The sequence below is a fragment of the Chrysochloris asiatica genome, unplaced genomic scaffold (genome assembly GCF_000296735.1).
Source record: "Chrysochloris asiatica unplaced genomic scaffold, ChrAsi1.0 scaffold00417, whole genome shotgun sequence".
Classification (NCBI taxonomy): Eukaryota; Metazoa; Chordata; class Mammalia; order Afrosoricida; family Chrysochloridae; genus Chrysochloris; species Chrysochloris asiatica.
In genome coordinates this window covers 1,274,068-1,290,433 of record NW_006408935.1, presented here as the reverse complement: position 1 = coordinate 1,290,433, position 16,366 = coordinate 1,274,068, and the positions used below count along the sequence as shown (strand labels likewise).

The following is a 16,366-nucleotide window of genomic DNA, read 5'->3' as shown; positions in this document are numbered from 1 at the left end:
GATCCGCCATCTTGTTTGTTCTCCTCATTTGATTTCTTGACTGCTGTGTCTATGAGTGTTGATGGCTGATCCAAGAAAAATGAAGTCCTTGACAACTTCAATCTTTTCTCCATTGATAAGAATGTTGTTTATTGGTCCAGTGGTGAGGATTTTTTATTCTTTACACTGAAATCCAACCCATACCGAAGACTGTAGTCTTTGATCTTCATCAGTAAATATTTTAAGTCCTCTTCACTTTTATAAAAAATGAAATGAACCACATAAATATCTACATTCTAGGCCTTGTTGTTATTGTTGTTAAGCACCATTGAGCCAGTTCTGTCTCATAGTGACCCTATACACAACAGAATGAAGCACTGCCAGTCCTGTGCTACCCTCACAACTGTTGTTATGCTTCAGTCCATTGTTGCCACTGTGCCAATTCATCTCATTGGGGGTTTTCCTCTTTTTACTGACCCTCCACTTTACCAAGTATGATATCCTTCTTAAGGACTGGTCCCTCCTGATACGATGTCTGAAGAAGGAGAGATGAAATTTGGCCATCCTGGCTTCTAAGGAGCATTCTGGCTGTACTTCTTCCAATATAGATTTGCTTGTTCTTCTGATAGTCCATGGTACTTTCAATATTCTTCTCCAACACCATAATTCAAATGAGTGAAAATGAGTAGGTATTGGTCATTTTGAATCAGACAATCATCTGTGTTTTTTCTTTTTTCTTTTTTCTTTTTTGTATGCCTGGAATGACAAACTGAAGGAAAATGAGATTGTATTCATGCCAGAATTGACATTATAAGGCTTATCCTAAGTACCATGTCATTGTTAGAATAATATGCATACATCTACAAAGAAGACCGCGGACCACTATGGATCTGTAGAATAAGCACAGGACTGAGATCCACAGGGAGGTGTTTCCAGCTCATCAGTTGCTCCATGGAGTCCTGGTGTGGCTCTGTGGGTTAATGCTCTGGACTGCAAAGTCAGTTTGAACCACAAGGTTGGTGATCCAAACTCACCAGTCATTCCTCGGAAACCCTATGCAGGGCTGCTATGGGTCACCACCAACACGACAGCTCTTAGCAACAACTGCAACAACAGTAACTCCATAGAAGAAAGATGAGACTTTCTGGTTCCTCAAAGATTTACAGCCTGGGAAACTCTATATAGGGTGGCTATGAGTTGGAACTGACTCGATGGCACTTAAACAACAACAACAAGGAAGACCAGTTAATATGACAATTATTAAAATTTGTGCATCACCATTCAAGCCAAAGATGACGAAATTAAGATTTATACATACTTCTGAAGTCACAAATTGATTAAACATGCAGTCAAGATACACTGATTATTACTGGTGATTGGGATGCTGAAGATGGAAACAAAGAAGGCGCTATAATTAGAAAATAAGACCCTGGTGATAGAAAGGACTCTGGAGATCGTATGATTGAATTTTGCAGGACCAATGACTTATTCATTGCTAATATCTTGTTTGGACAACGTAAGTGGAGACTCTAAAAGTGGACCTCACCAGATGGAATACACAGGAATCAAACTGACTATATTTGTGGGATGAGATAATCTGCTTATTCCATATAAGTGATACCATTGAGTATTGTCCTTTTGTGACTAACTTATTTCAGCTAACATAACACTTTCATAATATGTTTCAAGGTTCATTCATGTTGTGGATTAGGACTTCATTTCTCTTAGTTGATAGGTGTCATCAAATCGGTTCCCACTCATAGAAACCCCATACACAACAGAACGAAACTGCCTGGTCCTGCACATTCCTCACAAATGTTATGTTTGAGTGTTTTGCTGTTACCACTGTGCCAATCCATCTCATTGGGGTAGCCCACTTTTTTGCTGACCCTCCAGTTTACCAAGCATGATGTCCTTCTCCAGGGATTGATTCCTCCTGATAATATGTACAAATTATGAGAGATGAAGTCTGACCATCCTGGCTTCTAAGAAGCATTCTGGTTGTACTTCTTCCAATACCTATTTGTTTGTTCTTCTAGCAGAATATCAGAAAGATGTTTACCTGTGCTTTATTGACTATGCAAAAGCTTTCAATTGTGTGGCTCATGACAAGCTATGGACAACATTGTGAAGTATGAGTATTCCGGAACACTTAATTGTGTTCATAAGGAATCTGTACCTGGACCACGAGGCAGTTGTTTGAACAGAAGTTGGCAACACTGAATTGTTTAAAATTAAGAAAGGTGTGTGACAAGGTTGTATTCTTTCACCATACTTATTCAACCCGTATGCTGAACAAATCATCTAAGAAGCTGGGTTATAGGAGAAAAACGTGGCATCAGGATTGGAGGAAGACTCATTAACAACCTGCGATATGCAGATGATACAACCTTGCTTGCTGAAAGTGAAGAGGACTTAAAATATTTACTGATGAAGATCAAAGAACACAGTCTTCGGTATGGGATGCATCTCAATGTAAAGAAAAAAAAATCCTCACCACTGGACCAATAAACAACATCCTTATCAGTGGAGAAAAGATTGAAGTTGTCAAGGACTTCAATCTTCTTGGATCAACTATCAACACTCATGGAAGCAGCAGTCAATAAATCAAATAATATAGTGTTGAAGAGCAAAGATGTCAGCTTGAGGACTAAGGTGCTCCTGATCTAAGCCGTAGTATTTTCAATAACCTCATATGCATGTGAAAGCTGGACAGTGAATAAGGAAGACCATAGAAGAATTGATGCTTTTGAGTTATGGTGTTGAAGGAGAATATCGAAAATGCCCTGGACTGCCAAAAGAACCAACAGATCTGTGTTGGAAGAAGTGCAGCCAGAGTGCTCCTTGGAGGCCAGGATGACCTCTCATACTTCAGACATATTGTCAGGAGGGACCAGTCACTGGAGAAGGATATCATGTTTGGCAAGCTGGAGGATCAGAGAAAAAGAGGAAGACCCCCAGTGAGATGGAGTAGCAAAGTGGCAGCATCAATGGACTCAAGCGTGGCAACAATTGTGAGGTTGGCCCAGGATCGGGCAGTATTTTGTTCTGTTGTGCCTGTAGGGTCACTATGTGTCAGTACTGACTCAATGGCACCTAACAACAACAACAGCAGCCCATGGTACTTTTAATAATCTACTTCAACACCATAACTCAAATGCATCAATTCTTCTTACTCATTATTCCTTACTCATTATCCAACTTTCAATTATTCCTAACTTATTATCCAACTTTCACAAGGATATGTATGAAGCTATTGAAAATATCATGGCTTGGGTCAGCCGTACCTTCATCTTCAAACTGACACCTTTGCTCTTCAACACTTTAAAGAGGTCTTGTGTGGCAGATTTGTCTAATGCAATATGTCATTTGATTCTTGACTGCTGCTTCCATGAATGTTCATAGTGGATCCAAGCAAAATGAAGTCTTTGACAACTTCAATTTTTTTTTGCCATTTATCTTTTTGTTATTTATTGGTCCAGTGGTGAGAAATTTTGTTTTCTTTACATTGAGGTACACTGAAGACTGTGGTCTTTCATCTTCATCAGCAAGTATGTTAAGTTATTTTTACTTTCATCAAGCAAGGTTGTATCATCTGCATATTATAGGCTAATAATGAGTCTTCCTCCAATCCTGATGCCATGTTCTTCTTCATATAATCCAGCTTCTAAGATTATTTGCTCAGCATACAGATTGAATAAGTATGGGGAAATAATACAACTCTGGTGCATACCTCACCTTATTTTAAACCATTCAGTGTCTTCTTGTTCTGTTTGGAAGACTGCCTCTTAATCTATATACAAGTTCCTCATAAGCACAATTAAGTGTTGCTGAATACCCATTCTCTGCAATGTTGTCCATTGCGTGTCATGATCCACACAGCTGAAAGCCTTTGCATGCTTTCTTTTTGTGTCAGTGTACATATGTACATTTAATGTACATAATACGTTCATCTGTTCCTGTGAAAGTGCTAGTGAATACTGATACACAGGTTTCTGTGTTGCCACACTCTCTTCTTCTCGGTAGATATTTACAATTGATGTTGCTGGAGTCCTGGTGTGGTGCTGTGAGCTAATGTGTTGAACTACAAAGTCAGTTTGAACTGCAAAGTTGGAAGTTCAAGCTTTCCAGCCATTCCTTGGAAACCCTATACAGGGTTGCTCTGGGCTTGAACTGACTCAATGGCACTTAACCACCACAACAGCAACATGGTAATTACATGTTAAGCTTTCTTTCGATGTTCTCTTTTGATCTTTACCACAATGTAGCATCACAATGTGAGTATATCTGTTTCCTAGGGTTGACATAGCATATACCACAATGGGAGTGGCTCAAAATTGCAGAATCGTATTATCTCTCAGGTCTGGGGGCCATTGCTGTGGCTAAGTGCTGTCGAGCAGGTTCTGCCTCATAGCCACCCTGTATAGAGTTTCTGAGAAGCAGCTGGTGGATATGAACTGCGGACCTTGTGGTTTCCAACCTACTGTTGGTCCTACAATGCACATTCAGGATGTCTGCATGCCCATGTTCTCTCTGAATGCTCTGGAGGAGCGTCCTTCCTTGTATCCCCAACTTCTGGTGGTTCCGGGAGTTATTTGGCTTGCAGCTGCAGCAAAACTCCAAACTCTGACTCCTCTCTCTGTGTCTCTTCCATCCTTTTATAAGGACACCAGTTAGATCGACTTAGGACCCACCCAACTCTAACATGATCTTAATTTAACATCTCAAAACTTATCAGCTTTAAAGACCCTATTTCCAAACAAGTTCATGCTCACAGATATGGGGTTAGGAATTTCAAGGTATTTTTTAAGAGGACACAATCCGATCCCAAACAGTGGATGCTATTGTATTGCCCATTTACAGATGGAAAGCAGCACAAAGTTAATGCTTAAGGATGCATCAAGTCAAGCTTCTTGGGTGGGCTCCTGGTTCCCTAACAGACCATCTGTGTGATGTTGGACATGTTGCTTAAATATTGGTTTCTTCATTTTGGAAAAATAGAAAAAGTTAATATACCCCAAAGACTCAAAATGGGTTCAGTGACTGACATTGACAAATACTGGTGGTGGTCACTCCCGCTCTCAGCTCTGTCTGCCCCAGGCACACAGTAGGTCTGCAGTGAAATGAGCTCCTACAGCCACAGGGGCTCTTTATCGCGTCCCTCCCAGGACTGTGACTGGTTTATCAAGCCCTGTTCCCTGTCCCCTGCCCCAGATGAAGTCAGTCCCAGTTGAGGGGATGGAGATTCGGGAGGGAAAGGTTAATGGCATCTACTCCAGCTTATTTAGAGTTCCAGAAATAGATACCTGAATCCTGAGTCTATGTTGGACTAGAAGGGGCCTTGTGGAGGATGAGGGATGAATGTGATCTCCTCAATATCCTGAGTCTGAGGAAGATGGTCTTTACCTTACCCTTTTGCTGAGCTAGATACTTCTCCTTCAAACTTTGCCTCACTTTCTTCCCCATTGCCCAGGTGTACAGAGCAGTTTTGCACAGGATTGAGGGAAACACACAGTAGGCATGCTTTATGTGGGGTAGCTGATACACAGTGGTCCACTGTTAGTGAGTTGATTCCAACTGGAAGGACTCTATATGATAGAATAAAATTGCTCCTTAGGGTTTCAGAAGCTGTTCTGGATTTCAGAAATCATTAAGGAAGCAGATTACCTCATCTTTATCCTGCGACACAGTTGTTGGTTTTGAACCATTGATCTTTTGGTTCATAGTGCAATGATTAATCCACTGCACCACCAAGGCTCCTTTTGGTGCACAGTAGGCATGACCATGGATCATGATAAGCTATGGATAACAATACAAATAATGGATATTGCTGAATACTTAATTGTGATCATGAGGAACCTGTAAAAACGTCAAGAGGCAGTTGTTTGAACAGAACATAGAGGGACATTGAATGGTTTAAAATCAGGAAAGGCATGTACTAGGGTTGCATTCTTTCACTGTACTTATTCAGTCTATAAGGAACTCTGGTAGCGTAGTGGTTACAAGTTGGGCTGGCAACTGCAAGGTCAGCAGTTCGAAACTACCAGCGGTTCCACGGGAGAAAGATGAGGCATCCTGCTCCCATAAAGAATTACAGCCTTGAAAACCCTGTGAAGGGTCACTATTAGTTGGAACCAACTCCGCAGTACTTAACAACAACATTTAGTCTATATGCTGAGCAAAGTATCAATGGAACGTCAGGACTGAAGAAAGACTCATTAACAACATGCTATATGTAGATGATAAAACCTTGCTTGCAGAAAGTGAAGAGGACTTAAAATATTGATGAAGATCAAAGACCACGGCCTTTAGTGTGGTTTGCACCTCAATGTAAAGAAAACAAAAATCCTCATCCCTTGAACAATACATACCATCGTGATAAATGGAGAAAAGATCAAAGTTGCCAAATACTTCATTTACCTCAAGCCACTATCAACACTCATGGAAGCAGCAGTCAATAAATCAAATGGTGTATTGCATTAGGCAAATCTGCTGCACAAGACCTCTTTAAAGCATTCAAAAGAAAAGATGTCAGTTTGAGGAAGAAGGTAAACCTAACCCCAAACCGTGGTATTTTCAATAGCCTCATATGCAAGTGAAAGTTGGATAATGAATAAGGAAGACTGTAAAGACTTGATGCATTTGAGTTATGGTGTTAGAGAAGAATATGAAAAGTACTATGGACTGCCAGAAGCAAAAGACAAATCTGTGTTGGAAGAAGTACAGCCAGAATGCTCCTTAGAGGTGAGGATGGTGAGACTTCATCTCTCATACTTCAGACAGATTATCAGGAGGAGCCAGTCCCTGGAGAAAGACATTATGTTTAGTAAAGTGGAGAGTCAGCAAAAAAGAGGAAGACCTCCATCTAGATGGACTGACACCATGGCAACAGCAACAGGCTAAAGCGTAACAATGGCACAGGACCAGGCAGGGTTTTGTTCCATTGTGCATAGGGTTGCCGCACTTAACAACACAACAACAAGAAGCATACTTTATGTAGGGTGCCTGGCACACAAATAGCTTGAGTATCAGGTACCAGCCTCTCCCTCTTTCCGGACTCCTGATCTTTCCCATTTTCCTGTGAAGCCCACCTCTGCCTCCCTTGAGGTTCCTAGGTGATGCTCAGTTTCCCAGATGGGGAGACTGAAGCTCAGAGAAGGGTCAGCATAGTTCATAATCAGAACAAGGACTGAGGGGATCCCACCCATCTTCCTCTGTTGTCATCTTTGTCCTCCAGGAGTACAGCCATGTGTCTCCTGTTCCCACTTGTGCCCTTTATTTCCAAATCCGATCCTGGTCATCTCTGTGAGGCAGGAGTCCATACCTGCTAACTCCCAGGCTGACTGGAGTCAGGACTGGATTCTAGTAGAGATAAGCAGTACAGTCAGAGCTTCAAGATTGAACCTTTAAGTCCATTCAGTTTTTTTGTTTTGTTTTGTTTTGTTTTACCTGTCACACTCTTGGCATGGAAACGAAAAACTTTAGGGCTACCCCTTCAAATCATCCTCCTCCCTTCACGGAAGGTGCAGAATCTACACTCTGGGACTGAGCAGCTCTTCAGTCTCTCTTTATACTAAAGCTCCCTTCCCCCCTTCCTGCCCCTAGTTTGGGTGCTTGCCATGCAGGGGGAGGAAGCCAGCTCTGCAGGGATTGGCCAGGCTGGGCCAGCCCCTAACAACTATCATCAGGTCAGTAGCAGGGACAAAGAGGTCCCAGGAGGAAGGCAGAAGAAGTTGTCCAGGACAAACTGCTGGAGATAGAAGGTTCCAGGCTTGGGGTGAGAGGGCTGGGAAGGTTCTGGTCTTGTGGGGAGAGGGGCTAACCCTGGTCAGACTGCTCCAGGGAGTAAGCTGGTCTGGGGAGGTAACTCATGGGTAACTGGATCTTCTGACAACCTCCCTGTGGCTGCCAGCAGGGGCTGGGACTTCCTGGACTCCAGCCACCTGTTTCTCTCTGCCTCCATAGTCTCTCTTTGTCGTCCCACCTCTTCCCCTGGCCCTCCCTGAGCCTCCCTCCCCTCTCTGATCCCACATTTACCCATTTCTGCCCTCTATCCTGTGCCTGGAGCCCACACCCTTTGTGTTCTTTGTGTTCACCTCATCTTTGCCTTGGCACTCACCATTAATGCCTCTTTCCCTCGGTCTGCAGGATGTCACTACTGAGCCTGTCATGGCTGGGATTCTGGCCTGGGACAGTCTCCCCATGGCTGCTCCTGCTGCTAGTTGGAGTCTCCTGGTTCCTGGCCCAAGTCCTGGCCTGGACCTATGCCTTCTATACCACATGTAACCGCCTTCGATGTTTCCCCCAGCCCCCTATGCGGAACTGGTTCTTGGGACATCTGGGATTGGTGAGTGGAATGGCAGGACGAATTTGGGTGTGCGGAGCAGAGCCATCAAAGTCACATTAATGGTACCAGGGGGTGGGTAAGTTTAGGACATCAGAGAAGCAAGGGAGACTGAGGGGAGCCCCTCTTTCCTTTCCTTACCACCCATGTTCAGTCCTCTCATCTCTATCTACCCCCCAAATGCCCGAACCCTCTCTTTCCTTCTTCCCTTATCCTCAAGTCTGGGTCCCCAACTTGTGCACTTTTGGCACCCCAGGGGGTCCATGAGCAGAATGAACAGAGCTGGACCCCTGACCTTCCCACAGTCTCACCCTGAACATGGGGCTTTGTCAGGGGCACAGTCCAAGGGCCCCTCTTCCCATGCCCCTCCTCCCAAACTGGCCCCCTCTGCTCTCTTAGGCCAGTGCTCATCCCTCTGAGGGCTGAAGTTTCCTACTCTCTTCCCCACCTACAAGCCACAGCTGACCAGAAGAGAGGGGCTGGCAGCCCTCCCACCCTTTCCTGGACACCTTCCTCTTTTTATGTTGTCCTCCACCCCCAAGATGTACAAATGGGCCCCATTGTACAACTTGGAAATAGTTGGCCACTTCCCTTGTGAGAAATCTTCCTGTACCTCTGCCGTAGTCCTGCTTACGGTGATAATTAAATGGTTAACTGTCCAGTCATTTTTTTATCATCTGTCTCTACCACGTGATTTGTATCTCTAGGAGGCAGGAGCTCTAACCAGAGTGCTCAACCCAGGAGCAGGTACACTGTAGGCTCTCAATAAATGCTTGAGATCTAGTGGTTGAGAAAACACTCTGGGTCTGGTTGACCATCATTTTCTTTGAATATTTGAGACCAAAGAGATAGGCCCTAGCCTCTCTCCTTCCCAGACCAGATTGAAGGGCAAGCACATCTCTCCAGCTTCCCCTTTTGTGGAGATGAGACAGCAGCTTGAGGCAGACTTGCCTGTAGTTCTACTGCTCATCAAAACAAAGTTCCTTCAGAACCAGGTGCTTTCAAGATGACCATTAAGGTTTCCCAAGATTCTGAGATTTGAGGTGTCCTGAGAGGGCCTTGGAGGCTTTAGGAATGTCATCTGCAGTCCTGATTTCCCTTCTGATGGCTTGGCCTCAGAGGCTAGTCTGGTCAGGATCATTTATTCCCTTCTCCAGCCTCTCTTGCTGTGTAACAAGGGCCTACTCACTCTCCTCTCTGAAGAGATTTCATCAAACATGTTTAATACTTGGTTCATCTTTCTTGAGGAGCAGATCACCAGGTGAAAGCAATTATGTTCATTTGGTTGGAGCATCCCGGGGGTGGAAGAATGACTGGAGTGTCCTGGAGTGGCATCTTAGGAGCCAAGTGTGAACAGAGTGTCCCTCAGGAACTCTCAAAATTATGTCTAAGAGGTCAGGTTTGGATGCGTTGGGTGTTCCAGAACTCAAGAGGACATCCCTGAAGTCATTTGTTACCGGGGCTTCCCAAGGACCCTAGGAAATGTATTTGGGAGGTCAGGCTGCCCAAGGACCCAAGAGATATCTCACAAGGTACCTCCTCCTCTTCCTCGTCTTTGTACCCTGGATGCCCAGGCTCCATCTTCCCTTGGAACCATGGAGGAGCACATCTACATGTTCAGGGAAAGGAAGCTCCACATGCACCTGTGTCCAGCCTGGCAAACAGGAAGTCCTCTGTCAAGGAAGGCTGCCATGTAATGGGCAGTCAGAGTGCACACCCACTCCAGGGAGCACGTTAGGCTTGAAAGTCTTAGGTGTGTAGATCTTCTCATATTGAGCATCCAGAGGTCTCACTCTAGATGAAGGGAACCCAGATAGAATGTGGAACCAAGTCCTAATGCTATAGCTCTGAGACCACACTGCTCTCTGCAAACTTTCCCATGGGGACCCCTTTGTGATTGTCTCCTATCCTGCAGCCCCACTCAGGACAAGAAAACTCACCACCTAGAGCCAAGCTCAAGGATATCTAATGGCCCGTGGGTTAAGTGTTGAACTGCTAATCCATCAGTCATTCCATGGGAGAAAGATGAGACTGTCTTCTCCCATAAAGATCTACAGTCTTGGAATGCCTACAAAGCAGTCCTACTGTGTTCTGTAGGGTCACTATGCATTGTAATCGACTCTGACAGTGGGTGGTGGTGGTGGGGTCAGGTTCTGTGTCTTCTCCCTCTGCTCTCAGATACACCCTTAGACTTGAAGCCTGTCTCCAGGGCCCTCCTGCCCATGAGTCTATGAGGACTCTTCTATTCTTTGAACAGAACAAGAGGAGCAGGGTGTCCCTCCCTCATGGTAGAATCTTGACAAACCTCCCAGTAGATGCTGTGCCACATCTGGAAGCCAGAAAAAGGCTTTTTCTGGAGAGGTGACCATTCCTGGTTATTTACAGATCCTCCCCACGGAGCAGGGTATGAAGGAAGTGACTTGGCTGGTGGCCACCTACCCCCAAGGCTTTAAGACCTGGCTCGGTCCCATCAAGCCCCTCATCTCTCTGTGCCACCCTGACATCATCCGGCCTGTTGTCAACGCCTCAGGTACCCATGCAGAGATTGTGATGCTGGGCATCATGGAAGCACCTGAGAGTGAGGGTCCCTCATCTCCCTTGCTTCTATGTTGCCCCTGTAGGACCCTAGCATCTCCCCTCTTCTGTCATCCTTCCTTCTCTTTTTTTATTGCACTTGGAAGCCTCTATCTCACCATCTACACCTTCCCTTAGTGTTCTCAATCCAGGGCCCAGTCCTGGACAGAAATACCCAACCCCGTGTGGTCAGGAGTGAGGCCAGAGGGAGAGATGGGCTGGGGCGGCCCAGAGGAGAAAAAAGGCTCCTGACTGGGCAGGCTAGCAGGCTTCTTGACAAGGGGCTGCTGGGCGTAGTTGTAGTATGATGAGTGGGAAGTTTAAAATCAGAGGCAGGGTGGTGCTGTGGACAGTTGTGTCTTCTGAGCCTCCTGCTGGGCCTGATTTCTGTCCACCCGGCCCACGTGCAGTGCTATGAGGAAGACTTCAGTCACCATGGCCTTCACCTCTGGTGAAGAAGGAGTCCCTTCTACTCCATCCTGTGACTTGTACACCTTAAGTTTATTCCTTCTCTGCTCCTGACCCCAGGTGTGCCTCTTAGGAGACCCCACCTCATCTCTGCTCCAGTCCTTTGTCCTCTGCCTTGTGCATCATCTGACAGAGATCTTGGCTCTGTCACTAACCTGTTCGGTGACTCTGGGCAGATTCCTGACTCATCGGTTACTGAAGTCCCTTTCAGTTGTGAGTGATGGAAACTCAATCGTGTGTGGTCTAAGTGAAGAAAGGGTATCTATTGACTGAAAAGACCAGGAAGGATGACCTTCAGAGACAACTGGATCCAGGTTTTAAACAGTACCACCAGGAGCCAGCCTTCATCTCTTGGTTCTTCTTTCCTTCTCAATTTTACCTTCAAGGAAGGTCTTTCTTCACACTGTAAACAACGATCCTAGAGGCTCCATTCCAATGGGAAAGCCCACCTTTCTCCCCAGAGTGCCCACTGATATCCTGGCCTGTGTCCCAGCACCAACTCCTAAGGCCATCGCTGGGATTCTGCTTGCCCAGTCTTGGTGGGCACTAGGTTGTCAGAGCTGTTGTTTTGGGGACACAGACAGCTCAGTGCTTAAGAACTCAGGTCCTGGATTCAGGTAGCCATTTACTCTCTGGGGAACCCTAGGCAAGTGACATCATCCTTCACAGTCTCAGTTTCCTTATCTGTAAAATCTGGGAAGAAGAACACCGAGGTGAAGGTGGTGCTGGATTCCCAGTGAGGAGAGGCTGTTTTCATCCATGGAACTGAGGGATCCTGAATGGTCATGTGTTGTGCTGTGGAGCCAGGAAGTGACTTGACACAGAGCAAGCAAGTGGCTGGACTGGGGTCTCAGGGCTCAGGTGGGTCTCTACCTCCAGCCTGTCTCTGGCATTTCTAAGAGTATGAACTTGATCATTTTTACTCTTCCTAGATCCAGAACTCAGAGGAGGGTCTCCAGTACACACAGAGCCTAGCCAGCACCTTCGGGGATGTGTGCTGCTGGTGGGTGGGGCCCTGTCATGCGGTGGTCCGAATCTTCCACCCCTCCTTCATCAAGCCTGTCCTCTTGGCCCCAGGTAGACACTTGTTGCCCACAGCTTGCTACTGCTGAGCATCTTTGCTGCTTTCAGTCAGGCAGGGAACCAGGTACACAGGAAGGAGAGCCATGGAGCACGTGGACCCACCTGTCATGACCCTGGTCATGTCTATGGCATGTTTGTGTATCCACATGGGTGCATGTTTTCACCTAGGACCATTTAGGGATGGTCTCGATAACATCTGGGCCCAGTTATGGCCCATGACATCAGGGCCTGTGAAAGATGCCAGTTAAGATTGTGCAGATGTCTTGTTGGTAATGCTTGGGCTTGTCTGATGTCAGGGCTGGGCTGCATCTTGAACTCAGGGTCCCTCTGTAAAGTGTTTGGTACGTCATTTCACTCTTGTGTGAGGTACTTCCAAGGGTATGTTTGGCACACATGTGTCACACCTGAGAAATCAATGGAACCATATTTAAATCCTGGCTGGGGCTCATGTATGGGGCATTCAAATGTCTCTGGTTAATATCAGCACCTTGTGTGATATTATGCATATGTTAGGGTGTGTCTCATAATGTTGTGGCAAAGCTGGGACATGTTAGCTTGTGTTCAGTCCACGTCAGCAATCTGAGCTCAAGGTCAAAGCATGTTATGTCATGCTATGGACATGTCAGGGTGCATGCTATATGTTGCTGTTGTGTTGGGGCATGTTGGTCTCGTGTTTCAGGTCCATGTCAAGGGAGCCAAGGTCATGCCAGGGTGTCCTCAGTCCATGTAATGCACCTTGTAGGATGTTGGTCTGTGCTCAGTGTTACATAAATGCTGAATGTGGAGGAGATGTGTCCAGACAAGTTGGGATGTATTGTACTGTGCTAGGCTGTATCTGACATGTTAGGGTGTCCTTGTGTGCTCTACCTTTTTGGACTCTGCTCCCCCTTTGTCTCCTCCATGCTCTTCTGCCCTTGCCCCCATTCCTGCTATCTGGGCTTGGAGGGGGGTGTAGACCCCTGAGTGGGAGCCATCCCCCCAGCTGGAATTCCTCTCTAACCCTTCTCCCTGACCCTTGATGACACTCATTCATGTCAGCTGCCATCGCACCCAAGGACATGGTCTTCTACAGCTTCTTGAAGCCCTGGCTGGGTGAGTAACTACAGGTGAAGGGGGCTGCGGACAACCTTGCAGGAGAAGGTGCTGTCCTTGCCCACTGTCCATGACTGCTCTGCTAGGGGACGGGCTCCTGCTGAGTAGTGGTGACAAGTGGAGCCGCCACCGCCGCCTGCTGACACCAGCGTTCCACTTCAACATCCTGAAGCCCTACACAAAGATCTTCAATGAGTGTGCGAACATCATGCATGTGAGTCCCATGAACCCAGACTACCAGATGGAGTCTTGTTGGGAGGAGCCATAGACAGATGTGGCCTGGAGTTTTGGCTCTACTCAGTGGCTTTGGGACCATTGCTCTTCCTCCCTAAACCTCGGTTTCCTCATTTGCAAATTGGGAACATTGTCCTTTACTTTGAGGATTGTTCATAGTAACAAAATAGAACCATGCCCCAGACACATAGTAGGTGGGCTGTTGTTGTTAAGTGCTGTTGAGTCAGTTCCAACTCATAGCAACCCTGTATAAGATTTCTGAGGAGTGGCTGGTGAGTTTGAACTGCCAACCTTGCCATTCAAACTGACCTTGCGGTCCAGTGCTTATCCTATAGTGCCACACCAGGACTCCATTCCTACCCAAACCTACCCAAGACACCCTGAGTGTCTTGGATGAAGACCAGGAGGTTGGGTTCTGGGTGGAATTCATCTAGGTGCTTGGGACTACAGAAGGGGTCCCATAGAAAGCAGAACCCAGCCTCAGCTCTTCCTCCTTCTCTTGCCAGGCCAAGTGGAAGCGCTTGGCCTCTGGTGGGAGCACCCGTCTGGACATGTTTGAGCACATCAGCCTCATGACCCTGGATAGTCTGCAGAAATGTGTCTTCAGCTTGGACAGCAACTGTCAGGAGTGAGTCCTAAGGCTGGACCTGGGAACTTGAACCTTGACCCAAGGGAGTAATTGAAAAGAGAGGACAGACAAGAGCAATAAGAAGAACCTTCTTGAAGAAGGTGGGTCAGAGCTGGGCAATTGAAGGACAGGGAATGGAAGAGAACGTGAGGTCCTCCCAGGTAGGTGGAAATGTTTGAGTATAAGCAAGAAGACAGCCAAGAGTGAGTCCTAATACTGGATCTGGGAATATGGACCATTGATTGACCCAAGGATCAATGATTGAGAGAGGACTGACCAGGGCAATCAGAAGAGCCTTTTTGGAGGAGGTGGGTCCAAGCTGTGTTAAATAAAGGACAGGGAATGGGAGAGAAAGAAAGGTAAGTGGAAAGTTTGAGCCAAGGCAAGAAGGCTAGGATAAGCAGAGAGTTTGAAACAGTGAGGAAAAACATTGGAAATGAAGTTGGAGAAGTAGACAGGGGATGGATCTAAAAGGTATTAAAAAGCTAGGCCAAGGAGTATGTACTTTTTCTTGGGATCTCTGTGGAGCCATGGAAGGCATTTAAGCAGCTGGAGGGTCTGGTCAGAGCTTTCTATGGAAGATTGAATGTTTGTAGACATGGATGGTGTTGACATGCATAGAAGGAAACTATGCAGGAGGCTGGGACCATTTAACAGCTGGGAGGGGATGAAGTCTTGGAAGAAGGGACTAGAGAGGGAATAAGGGACTGGTGAACATGATGGCTAGGCTCTCCCTGGTGTATGGTGACGGCAGGAAGCACCCTGGGATGGAGATTCAGGGAAAGAAGAAGTGTAGAGAGTCTTATCTCCTAACCCATCTCCACCATGGGGCTCTGGAGCCATTTTCTCCAGGATGTTCATTCTTCTTATGGAAGGTAGTGCAGGCAGGAACCTTGGTCTATAAGTATGTGAAGTTGCTGCTTTCATTCTTGCCTTTGTCCTGCAGGAAGCCCAGTGAATATATTGCTGCCATCTTGGAGCTCAGTGCCCTCGCAGCGAAACGGCACCAACAGCTCCTTTTTCACTTAGACTTTCTCTATCACCTCTCTGCTGATGGGAGGCGCTTCCGCAAGGCCTGCCGCTTGGTACATGACTTCACAGATGCTGCCATCCAGGATCGGCGCCGCAATCTCTCAGAACAGAGTGTGGATGACTTTCTCAAGGCCAAGGCTAAGGATAAGACTTTGGACTTCATTGATGTGCTCCTGCTGAGCAAGGTGAGTGTCTGTATGCTCTAATCTGACAAGTGGGCAAGGCCTAAATATTAAACATCAGATGGAAGAGCTGAAATGTGATCCAGCTGATGCTGTGGAGCGATAGAAGGGGTCTGATGAAGGGAGGGCCATGTCGGAGATGTTTTAGAGATAACTCTTCAGACCACTAAAACTGGAACTGTCAAAGGTCAGGGATTCTAATCTACTTACAGGATAATAAGTTAGACTCTCACTCTGTGTGTGTGTGTTTGTGTGTATACATAATATATAATATAGTTATCAGTGTCACATCAGCTTCTATTCATATGTATCGCCTTTATGTTTAATAGTAGGAAAGTTTCCCAGTCCTGTGTCATCAATATGATTAGTGGTATAGTTGCATTCATTGTTGTGGTCACTGTGCATTTTGTAAGTCTTCCAATCTTCTAACACTGTATTAGACAATGTTCTGTTGTAATTCATAGGGTTTTCACCGGCTGATTTTCAGAAATAGATCACCAGGTTTTTCTTGGTAGACTTTATTAGTCTTTAACCTCTGCTGAAATGGAACCTGTTCATCACAGGTGTCCTTTCTAGTATTTAAGGCATCAGTGGCATGGCTTCTAGCATTATAGCAACACACAAGTCACCAGGATGACAGACTGAGAGATGAGAAATAAATGTATATTAGACCCTGAAGCAGAACATTTTTTTGCCAAAGCAGAACATTTTTTAACAGCATCTAGAGGAGCTCTGGTAGCGTAGTGGTTA

At 46.0% G+C, this 16,366-nt stretch overlaps 1 protein-coding gene and 1 pseudogene across 1 annotated transcript in view; one reads left to right on the top strand and one right to left on the bottom strand.

Moving 5' to 3' along the window:
* The window catches only part of LOC102842848 (leukotriene-B(4) omega-hydroxylase 1-like), a 552,783-nt gene that overhangs the window by 119,611 nt on the left and 416,806 nt on the right, over positions 1-16,366 (bottom strand). The window lies entirely within an intron of this gene.
* Positions 8,129-16,366, top strand: part of LOC102841709 — an 18,136-nt pseudogene continuing 9,898 nt past the window's right edge.